This window comes from Palaemon carinicauda, chromosome 7 (genome assembly GCF_036898095.1).
Source record: "Palaemon carinicauda isolate YSFRI2023 chromosome 7, ASM3689809v2, whole genome shotgun sequence".
In the NCBI taxonomy this organism is placed as follows: Eukaryota; Metazoa; Arthropoda; class Malacostraca; order Decapoda; family Palaemonidae; genus Palaemon; species Palaemon carinicauda.
This window is the reverse complement of record NC_090731.1, coordinates 40,536,102-40,549,284: the sequence shown is the minus strand read 5'-3', so window position 1 is coordinate 40,549,284 and position 13,183 is coordinate 40,536,102. Positions and strand designations below refer to the sequence as shown.

At 33.3% G+C, this 13,183-nt stretch overlaps 1 protein-coding gene across 1 annotated transcript in view; it reads left to right on the top strand.

The window, feature by feature from the left end:
- LOC137643559 (protein Wnt-11b-2-like) overlaps positions 1-13,183 on the top strand; it is a 461,831-nt gene that overhangs the window by 51,576 nt on the left and 397,072 nt on the right. The window lies entirely within an intron of this gene.

Here is a 13,183-nt window from a genome sequence, read left to right as displayed (position 1 = left end):
AGCTGTGTCAGCCTTTTCAACATAGAAATATTTACTGCAAGTTTGAACCTTTTGAAGTTCCACCGATTCAACTACCCAATGAACTGTTTGTCTGTACATCCCTGATGACTTTCGAGTCATCCAAGGCTCTAGTTTGGGGACCACAGATTATCAGTATCCGATGAACTGAATATGGATTCTTTGCTTCATTTAGTTTTTTTCCCCTTTAAATGCTAACGACACTGTATTCCTATTTACGGAGCAATTTCTTTTTTAATTGTATTTTGATAACCGATAAGCTTTACTTTCCTTACTGGGTTATTTTTCCTTTTTGGAGTCCATGGGCTTATAGTATCCTGCTTTTCCAAATAGAATTGTAGCTTAGCTAATAATAATAATAATGATAATAATAATAATAATAATAATAATAATAATAATGCAAAGCTAAAAGTAACAATTATCGGATGAGCTTTTAATAACTCTCGAAAGACAATAGAAATTAGCGCATTATTCATCAAGAAAGAGACTTATAAATCTATCTAGGTCATCGATGTAAATGTATCTATTGAATTTTGAGAAGTTAGCCTCTACAGGTACACCACAAAGATAGCGTTTGTCTAATTCAACTGAATAACTTGGATTATAAACGAAACATCTAAGGTATTTTGACAAAGAGGGACAATTTTTAGTAGACTACAGTTCCCAGTTTAAATTCATAATAACTTTGGAACTAAATTAAGAAAATCTTGCTATTTTCTCTTTCCTAAGGATATTTACTGATATTCTCCTTTGGGAACTATGAATATCCAATAATTAAGAGTTTCCCAAAAAACTTCCACAAGACTCTCTCCATTCTCATTTACTCGAGAATCCATCCTTAGACTAAATGCTAAAGCATTTGTATTGAAATATTATCATACTTTTGGTAGTATATAAAAGACTTTTCTCTGTCTTCTTGATGTCATATATATATATATATATATATATATATATATATATATATATATATATATATGTGTGTATATATATATATATATATATATATATATATATATATATATATATATATATACATGTATATATATATATATATATATATATATATATATATATATATATATATATATATATATATATATATATATGTGTGTATATATATATATATATATATATATATATATATATATATATACATGTATATATATATATATATATATATATATATATATATATATATATATATATATATATATATATATATATATATATATATATATATATATACAGAGAGAGAGAGAGAGAGAGAGAGAGAGAGAGAGAGAGAGAGAGAGAGAGAGATTTTCAATGAGTCAGGAATTTGATATCATCGCCTTTATTGATATTTTCCTTTTCATCCTTTGAAGCAAATATCTGTTGGCGCCGTGTTCTAAGCCTTCTTATCATCAATTTGATTTACAGAATCGCCAAAGTTTGGAAATTCCTTTAATTTTTCCTCCTAAACTAAAAGAAAGGAGATTCGAACTAAGTAGCACATAGAGAAAAGCAAATATTACCTTGTAAAGACTAAAGGTTTCTAGCTGAATTTGAATCATGACCCCAAAACAAGATCCATTAGAAGTCCATCGCCACCCAAAGCACTGGCGACATTGAAATAATGACAGCCAATTAGTGTCAGAGGAATTCTGAATTTGATTGGGCAAGAAAACTCGTGCCTTGAAAGCAGTGATGTGGAATGGAGTATAAGACTTAAAAATTATTTGCCGGAATAGCAAAGGTATAATTGATTTTGTTTTTGTATATCTATCGCTGTTTTTATTATATTTTCGTCTCATATACTCAAAAGTTCTCCTTTTATTCGCAATAACGACCTCCACTGTTCGTCTCACCTAAGCTCAGCTTACCTGGGTCTCTGTTCAAAACCAGACTGTTTGGGCCATAGAATATATGATTAACAAAATCTAACTACCTTATCTTCGTACGAAAGTTAAGCTTAGTTAACATCCTGCTATATGAAAGTATGCAATATCATGTCCTTTTATACATTTAACTAGTACAGAATATTCAAAAGGAAATCATGATCATAAAAGATACTCGATTTATAATAGATACGTCGCAATTTCTAAATTATTTGAATATTGCCGCCATTTCGACGGGTTTCGGACGCCAGCCTTGTAAAATACCTATAGGTGATCGTTACTCACCGACGTCATTGATGAATTTGCGTACAAGGATTTTCAACATCAAAATAGGTCCTGTTCCAGGACCCCCTAAGACACTTAGTGGATCTTCCCATATCATAGAGTAGTGTTGAGGGACCTAAACAGAAAAACTGTAGGATGCAAAGTATGGAAAGGATTGCCCATTCAAAGACTGGTAAAAGTAACTTAGATTCGAATCTATGAAGTTACTGAGGCGAAGATCAAATGCTGGTCATCCTACATTATTATTATTATTATTATTATTATTATTACTAGCTAAGTTACAACCCTATTTGCAAAAGCAGGATTCTATAAGCCCAAGGGATCCAACAGGGAAAAATAGGCCAATGAGGAAAGGAAACAAGGAAATAAATAGATTGCAAGGGAAGCAATGAACATTTCCTTCTATCTGGAAAAACTCTCTCCATTCTTCGTTACATTCAAAATCTCTCTTCTTGTTTATACTGAGAAGTCGACTTTGAAAATTTACTTAGTCTGTTACTCTTTGTAAAGTCAGTGCATGTATATCGCCAAATTCTTCATTAAAGAGATATCATCAAATGTACTCGTCTACATTCGGTCTTTGTGATAAATCGTTTTTCAGGATAAAGTTTTTGTACGTCATTTGAATATTTCAAATAGATATTAACCGAAGAAGTAAAATATATATCTGCATTTACAAACTACTGGATGCAAATATACACGCAACGCTGAATAGTGTTATAAATTTATTATTCAATTCCGTGAATGATTTACAGAACCTCAAGCCTCTGATAGATGTAAACCATAGTTTAAACAGTCGAAATTGAAACGAAAAACATTAACTACTGGTTCTGCATGAAGGCGAAGATGGGACACTACGTGCTTTCCTTCAAGTGACGTGGAAGGATCGCTTTGCATCAAGACATTCAAACGACGCAGACACGATATTAAAGAATAAATCCCTGCCATTTGGTGCTTCTCTCATTGGTTATTGCCTTTGCATGTTCTGTAAGGAGCAATCTTTAAAAGAAAAAAGAAGTTTTATTTGTGTTGTGCAAAAAATCTGTATTTATGACCGATAACACTTACTCATAGTGTGCACTCATACCAACAGATGGAATATTTATGACTAATAGCAAATCTTGCACTACGCAGAGAGTTTCTTAAAAAAAACTATAATGAGTCTATGATCATAGATAATACTGGATATTAACCATTGGCTGTCAGATTGATATATAACAGTTACAACGTATGAAAGTATAAATTTTATATAATCTCGTTATCATTCTTGAACAGGCAAACATTAATTAATCTAAAATTTAATCCTTTTTCGGACCCCTTGTGGTTAGAGCAGCCTGTTTTTCCTAATAAGGGTTGTAGCTTCGCTAATAATAATAATAATAATAATAATAATAATAATAATAATAATAATAATAATAATAATAATAATATATCTAGAACTGACAAGAACCTGTTTCCTTATACATAAAATCAGAGAACTTTGCACAACGATAAAACTCATGATTTTCATCGATAAGAAAGGTTAATGAAAAACGTTTTATGCAGGACGATCTTGACTGCTCTTTAACCTCTTAATTTGATGGTATGTTCTGGTACCGCGCGCACCAGGACACACCATCAAATTAAGAAGTATAAATCTGTATGAAGATTCTACCGCTCAAAAACAACGAATAGTGCTTTCATTCAAGCTGATGGGAAGTCTCTTGATTAAGATAATGCTAAGGACGGTAGTTATGTAGTAAATCTGACTAGTTGGAAAAGCAATGTTCTGTAAGTCCAAGGGCTCAAACAAGGAAAATAGCCCAGTGGGGGATAGAAATTAGGAAACATAGAATAGTGTATCCGAGTGCACCCTCAAGCAAGAGAACTCTAAACCAAGACACTGGAAAACCATGGTACAGAGGCTATGTCACCACCCAAGACTAGAGAACTACAAAAGCTAAAAAAGTCTCTGCTATCCTTATCAAGTGGAAAGTAGTCACTGAACCATTACAATGAAGTCGTTAACCCCTTGAATGAAGAAAATTTGTTCGGTTATTTGAGTGCTGTCAGGTGTATTTGGAAAGAGGAGATTGTGTAAAGAATAGGCCTGACTTTTTGGTGTATTTGTAGGCAAAAGAAATATTAACCGTAACCAGAATGGGATCCAATGTAGTACTATCTGATCAGTCAAAGAACATAATAACTGTTAATAGTAAAACGGAAAGTGCTGGTGCTTGTCATTAGGATGAAAATAGTAACTTGGAATATATGAATATAATCACATTTGATATCTGGGTCAATTTAGTATTGTGATATTATTTTCATATGATTGAAGAAAGCACGCATACATCAGTGCTTGATAATTTTCAATCTTATGAAAGCTTACTTATTATGCAATTAAGTCAGAAAACACACACATACATATATACTATATTTACATATATAGTGTATATATATATATATATATATATATATATATATATATATATATATATATATATATATATATATATATATATATATATATATATAGTATTAGGCTGCAAGATACTCAATGCAGTTATGATTTGCAGCTGTAGTTTAAGGCATTGGTGGAGAGAGAGAGAGAGAGAGAGAGAGAGAGAGAGAGAGAGAGAGAGAGAGAGAGAGAGAGAGAGTGAGTGGTGGTGAGTCGTAGAGATATGTTTATGTAAATAGTTGATAAGACAATTCGTGTATTGGTTGCTGAAGTAATGCTAACATTATAAAAATGAGGCATGACTATGCTAGTGGGGTGTTTATGCATTTGGTATTATCTATTTTAGGAGCCTGGCATGTTCATGAATACGAATCGAATGAAATAATTCAACATGGTATCAACTGATTATTGGAATTATGTTAATTGGAGTCAAAAACTTTTTTTTGTACATGTGTAATAAATTTATCTTTTTTTCCAGGGATGTAGCTAGAGGTTTGGGGGTTCGAGGGGGGCTGATTTGATAAAGAAGCCCCCTGTCCCCCTTATATTTTCCAAGATGCTATTGAGGTTAGCTTTATAGATAATTTGAAAATAACAATGTAATTCCTAAATGTATAATTGCATACTTTTATTTCTTTCCCTCCTTTGGAGGCCCACCTCTCTTGGAGGCTCGGGGTGGGGTATTTAAAAAAGCCCCCGTACGTTCCCCCTTAGCTACGCTACTGCTTCCACACCTACAATCTATTTATTGTAATAAGTATATTGTAATGGACGTTTTCTTCCCTGATCTCCAGCCACTGTAGAATTTTATCCTCGAACTACCGTAAGGAATCACTTCACAAAAATCCTCACTGATTATGGTCCTAGTGAAAGAGCACTGAAAATTGATGCCATCCTTGGTTAGAGAAACAGCAGCAGCCCTGGGAAAAAGAATAAACAGAAAGCGATTATTGTATGAGTTTACATTTAACTACATAAACGTGTACAGCGCTAAAGACACTATGATGTCAATCGCCAACAGTTCACTGGAAAATTAGGAATCTCTTTTGAATATTTTGAACAGAACAGGATATCAAGGAGAAACAAATCGTAAGAGAGACAAGATTAAGTCATCCAATGATATACTAATAGTCAAATTGTCATCGAACACTGATGAGGAGAGAGAGAGAGAGAGAGAGAGAGAGAGAGAGAGAGAGAGAGAGAGAGAGAGAGAGAGAGAGAGAGAGAGAGAGAGAGAACTCGTAACTCATGTATTGAGTGTCAAGCTTTTCAAAATTACGTAAAATTGGTTGCTGGTAACATTGTCAGACCAAACCAGTGACATATAGCAATTGAAGAAGCGTGACTCTGGCACCTCGAGAGTCCAGCTTCCTTTCATACTAGTAAGGATACAGGGATTGGGTAGAGGAACGGCTGGAAAAGTAGGGGTGCTAAGTACCTAAACTCACCCCACTGCTTCTAGTATTTAAAAAAAAAATCATTAATGAAGAGTGATTGGAGGAATGGAATACAGAGACGACTAATAAAGAGATTCAAACAGAGGGAAAGTAAAAATTTGACAGCTTGGAAAAGTAATTATAAACGGAAAAGTTGAGTGAATTGCGACAAAACTAAGCTAAATATGTGTTGGTGATATGGTATTTATTTTCGTAAACCTTCATACGTTCCCTTTCCGGGCGTGAGACACTGGATTCTATTATATCTATTGTCTGTCTGTAGATCGAAGCATGGGATTAATATCTAATTGGCATTCGAGTCCACGAGGAGGGTTGCTGTTAACACGAAGGATGAAAAATGATGTGGAAAAAAAAAGAAAAAAAAGAGATCAATCCTCCGTTAAATTATATTATCATAACGTTGAATGGGAACCTTTCAGCTAACTAACCTTCACTATATCGAGATGGAATGATTTATCTTAGGGTGTTCGATCCTTGGGTACTGTCAATATCTCCATTATCAGATCTAAGCTCTGACATAGTTTTTGCTGTGCACAGTGAAAGCTTCGGGATGAACATTCCAGCAATTATTCTGTTACGCAAGTTTCTTTTGTTATCTCAAATAGATATGTTAAAAGGTATTTCGTAAGCCGGACCGACATAACAGGAGATAATTTATTTGCATATATAGAGACCTTGATAAAGAGGATATGTGCCCCCCTGGGGAATCAGTTAGTCAAGAGTTAGGATTGATTGTAATTGAATCCTTATGAATGTATATTGAAATCATTCTTACTATAAGATAACGTGAAGGTGCATGACCTTTTCACTGATTATTTACCATTTATTCAATATATTTGAATGACTATAGGTTTAATCTTTCCTATATGATAAATAGTAAGTGTCTGGTTATATATACACACACGCGCATATATATATATATATATATATATATATATATATATATATATATACATATATATATATATATATATATATATATATATATATATATATATATATATATATATATACATATATATTTATATTCAAATAAGCCATATATATTTTTGATACAGAGCCCCAGGCGAAATCACACAAAGACAAGAGCTTGTGACCGGCCGGGAATCGAACCCTGGTTGGCAAGCTTGTATAGACAGTGACAGTTAATGTATCAAAAATATATATGGCTTATTTGAATATGAAAAACACGTCTAAATATGCAAAATTTATCATATATTTATATATACATATACACATATTCATAGTTACGTGTTATATATATATATATATATATATATATATATATATATATATATATATATATATATATATATATATATATATATATATATATACATACATACATACATACATATACCAAAGGCACTTCCCCCAATTTTAGGGGGTAGCCGACATCAACAATGAAACAAAACAAAAAAGGTGAGTTCAAACACCCCAAAACTAGAGTGCGGGGAGCAGTCACTCTCCCCCAGCTCCATCTCTTTGATGATGTCTCACAGGATTTTTGTACAGGAGTGGGTTCCCAGCCCCCTCGTCCCGTCCCTTTTAGTCGCCTCTTATGACACGCAGGGATAACGTTGGCGCTATTCTAATTGTTTTTACACGTGGTATATATATATATATATAATATATATATATATATATATATATATATATATATATATATATATATTCTTCCCCACCATTATCCCCACATTAAGGGGTCGGTTGCCTGATGCACCCTCCCCAATGCCTTCAATCAAAGGCATCCGCTTCCACCAAACCTCTTCTCTCCTTATCATCCTTCTTCCCCTTACGTCGCCATTTAATTCCCTTCCCTTTCTTTATCTTCTCCCTTTAAAAACTTCCTCCTAAGTCCTCTTTACTCCCTCCCCACCATCCATCCTCAACACGTGCCCACACTATCTCAGCCATGACATTCTTATCATCTGTGTAATATTTAATACTCCTGCCATACTTCGTATTTCACCATTTTCCAATCTTTCAAGCAGTATATTCCCATAATTTACCTTAGCATTCTCATGTATCTAAATATTTAAAAAGAAAAAAAGTTAAAGTTGCAGGTTTTAGGTCTCCACTGAGACGATTTACATCGTTCTCCTCGGGCGACCATTAGCCAGCAGGGACTATCACTAGTCCCCTCTAACCTCCCCCCTAGGTGCCACCCTGGGAGTACACCCCCCGGTAGAAGGTCTCACGGTATTCGCGTCCCTGGTGGGGACCGAACTCGGGACCTCTGCAATAGAAATCCGCGACTCTACCAACCTTGCTATCCGGAGTATAGGCGTCTCTTTTGACGGGTAGCGTACACTAGGTATAGTTGCTCAGCAATCATCTCTGCTCTGATGTTGTTGATCAGACACCCAAATAAATTCGCTTTAAACTACTTAATGTAACAACAGTTGTTGTAAGGCTTTTCTGAACTTCCAATATTTAATTTTTTTTGACCCATTTATAATGCCTAGATTTTAAACATTTATCCTTGGAATGAACTAAAGAATTTCGAAACATTATTTCTCTAATCAGTCCGTTACAGTTATTAAATGGGGTTTCGTTATCTTTTTTTTTTTTTTTCAATTTACCAAGGGATTAGACACCTTGCTTTTCCAACATCTCTGCCATTTTATCTATTAACCACTTTCTTGGATCTCATCTCTTTTTTATATGTAGAAAAAAAAGCCGCTAAGTCACACTTTACATTACTCTTACTAATACTTAACTTTCTAAACTATTCTCTATCATAGGTATAGGTATTAAGATCGTCCAGATGTCTGTACTATGGTTAGTTGGGTAATTGTCCTCATTCTTCCTTCAACCATCTTTCCTATAAAAAAAAAAAAAAAAAAAAAAAAAAAAATTCTTTTTTCGAATTATCCGATTCATGTAACCCTTTTTTCACCCAGCATTCTTGCCTTCTTTCCTCAGGTAGCCGTTTCACATTCGCTAACTTGAGATCTCTTATTTCACATTCGCTAAACATCTTTACCACTCTTGCATACCTCCACGTTTCTCACCCTTTCGTTCGCTCTTTTACCCACACCAACAGTTAATCCCACCAGTCTAATCTTCTTTCGTCACACATATACCTGTATATATACAACATCCTCGCTCCGCTCCCATAGAGAGAAACCGGATAAACCACCCTTCATAATTTTTGTTTCAAGCTTCCGAAAGACATTCAAAGTCTCTATTCTATCTTCTCTCATATCCTGAAAACTTTCCCGCTGCCCGCGTCTGGGGCTTAATTAACTATTTTCGCTATTATTCCTTTTTTTTTTTTTTTTTTTTTTTTTTTTTTTTTTTTTTTTTTTTTTTTTACTGTTTATATCATATCATCGTCATTCTCATCCCTTTCTAATAATATTACCTCTGCGAGAAAATATGCATATCATGATATGCGGTAGACAATTAATAATATTTTTTATGGTATATAGATAATGAAAAGGTAAGTATCGTCAAGAAAGTGATCTGCTGTGAATGTGGCATTAACTCTGGTATTCTTTTGCCTCTGGAATCAAATATAAATGGATTAAGTGGAGTTTTTTATTGCTTAGAGTACATGTGCGCACAATCACACACCTGAATACACATACACACACATATATATATGTATATATATATATATATATATATGTATATATATATATTTATACATATATGTATATATATATATATATATATATATATATATATATATATATATATATATATATATATATATATATATATATATATATATATACAGTATATTTATACTGTATATATATATATATATATATATATATATATATATATATATATATATATATATATATATATATATATATATATATATATATATATACTTTTTTGTGGAGTGTGTCAAATGTAGTAATAAAAATGAAAAAAAATCTCTAGTTAGTCTATTACATTTGATTCCAGAGAAAAAAACACAATCGCAGTTACCACGAAATTCCTTCGCTGCAGATTATTTCCTTGCCACCAATTGCTTTCTCTTATCTATTTACTGTACTATATATTAATATGACTTGTCTGCTATCTAATTTTACTATTATTCATCCCTTTTACAGAAAATTATACCGTCAGTATTGCAATGCTTGTTTTAAATAGGTAAAACTCCTTGGTAAAACTCTCATCATTTAAACACTTTACACTCCTGCTGTCAAAAAGAAATGGGGATACTAAACTATCTTTGACCACATCTACCCGCAATTCACCATAAAGTGAATCCTTCGATGTATTTATTGTGCCACAACGATTTAACTCCTACAAAAACTTGCAATCTTTCACATACTTCATTATCAGAAGAAGAATCACGACCACTTTTCATATTCTATAACCTTGCCACTTCATTTGTTTTCAATTTCTCAACTTAATCTATTACTCTCTCCTTGAAAATGATAGATATATAAGCAATAACCAATTATGCTACTCGTGAGAAGAAATTGATCTTAAAAAAAAAAGGATTTCAGGAAAAAATGTTTTTTAATCGTCGTGTCATAAATCATTATTTACGTTGGTGAGTAAGCTGAAAGTCTGCGTGTAAGTGATGTTTATTGTTTTTAAAGATATGTTATCGTGCTTTTAAAATGAGCCAACTTGCATCCAGCCTCTAATCTGACTGAGATTTATTGGTGTTTAAGTGGTCCGTGGACAACTCTGTTTTGGGAATCTCTTTTTCATGAAAGCTAATGAATTATTATTATTGTTATTGTTATTGTTATTGTTATTGTTATTATTCTTATTATTATTGTTATTATTATCATTATTATTACTAGCCAAGCTACAACCCTAGTTGGATAAGCAGGATGGCATAAGCCCAACGGCCCCAACAGGGAAAAATTGCCCAGTGAGGAAAAGAAATAAGGAAATAAATAAACTGTATGAAAGAAATAATGAAATAAAATAGAATATTTTAAGAAAGTAGAAATATCAAAACAGATCTTTTTTATATAAACTATAAATAGAGACTTATATCAGGCTGTTCAACATAAAACATTTGCTACAGGTCTGAACTTTTTTTGAAGATCTACCGATTCAACTACCCGATTAGGGAGATCATTCCACAACTTGGTCATAGCTGGAATAAAACTTCTATAATATTGTGTAGTACTGATCCTCATGATGGAGAAGGCCTGACTATTATGATTAACTGGATACCTAGCATTACGAACAGGATGGTACTGTCCAGGAAGATCTGAATGTATAGAATTTGTCAGAAGTATGAAAAAAATCATACGCAACATGCATAACGAACTAGTTGAATGACGGTGCCAGAGATTAATATCTAGATCAGGAATAAGAAATTTAATAGACCGTAAGTTTCTGCCCAACAAATTAAGATGAGAATCAGCAGCTGAACACCAGACAGGAGAACAATACTCAAAACAAGGTAGAATGAAAGAATCAAAACACTTCTTCAGAATAGATTGATCACCGAAAATCTTGACAAAAATTTTGGCAATTGAAGTTGAGACAGACTTAATGTGTTTTACAAGAGTAAATTTGTTATCGATATTTACAGAGTTAAAGAAGCATTATTAATGCTGAGTTTCAGATGTTAAGGAGCAATTATCCTCGACCTACTTACAATCATACTTTGAGTTTTGTTAGGAGTCAACTTCATAACCCATAATTTGCAACATGCACTAATTCTAGCTAGATCTCTATTAAGGGATCTACATTCAGGAGATGAAATTGATGCAAAGAAAGTAGCATTATCTGCATATGGAACGAGGTTGTTTTCTAGGTCAAACCATATGTCATAAACCACATGTTATGAATTAAATCAGTTGTAATGTTGATGTTTTTAAAGTATTTTATTTTAATTTTCATTACTTCTTCTATCATTTATTTATTTCCTTATTTCCTTTCCTCACTGGGCTATTTTTTCCTGTTGGAGCCCTTGGGCTTATAGCATCTTGCTTTTCCAACTAGGGTTGTAACTTAGCTAGTAATAATAATAATATGGTAAAAAAAGTAAAGGGCCAAGGACACTACCCTGAGAAACACCAGATATCACATTCCTATACTCACTGTGGTGACCCACAACAACAACTCTTTGCGACCTATTACTTAGAAATTCAGTAATGATGCTAAGAAAAGACCCACCCAACTCCCAATTGTTTGAGTATGAAAACAAGGGCCTCTGACCAACACGGTCAAAGTTATGGGAACTATGATTGGCGGTCTAAGAGCCCCGATCCTGAAATACGGTCCGGCAACAATCTGTGTGTGTGTGTGTGTGTGTGTGTGTGTGTGTGTGTGTACAGTCAAGGCCAATTATACGAACTTCATGACCACAATCATGAGATTTCTGTACAGCATTGGAGATTGTAAGAGGGGCATCACATGCTCCAAGGCCTTTATGAAAGCTAAATTGCAAACTAGGCAACAGATGATTACTTCCAGCAAACCTAATAAGACGTTTTGCCAAAAGACGTTAAAAAACTAGATGATATGGGAGTTCTGGAAATTGGGCGGTAATCAGTTGGACTTGAGCTACCACAAACACATTTACATAGTGGAGTAACATTACCGATTCTCCAACAAGGGCTAAAAGCTCCTCTTCTTGTTAACTTGTACAAAATAACAGATAACTTGAAGGTAAGAAATTTGTAGTCTTTATAAAAAATAAAGGAAAACTACCATTTGGGTCTAGACCTCCATAAGCACCAGGGTCTATCAAGAGAGCTTTAATTTCACGAGATCAAAAAGCTAAACTATTTAGTTTAGTTTACCCTCTAAGTTATAACCATCTTGACTTATAATACATCCCAAGATGAATCATTATTCAATTTCTTTCCTTTGGAAATCATTATTTCTGAAGAATTAAGACAAACGTTGAAAGCGTTTGACATTTATATCACTCAACTTGTCCATGATAAATGAAGGACTTCAGCTTATTCAACACCGAACAAACACAAAATACTTAGTCCTATATACCGTTAATGGGGTCTTCTGGTTACGGCTCACTTTCCCAACGCATACACATACACCTAATAGTTTGGCCTATTCTTTATAGATTCTCCTCTTTCCTCATACACCTGACAACACTGAGATTACCAAACAATTCTTATTAACTCAAGGGGTTAACTGCTGCA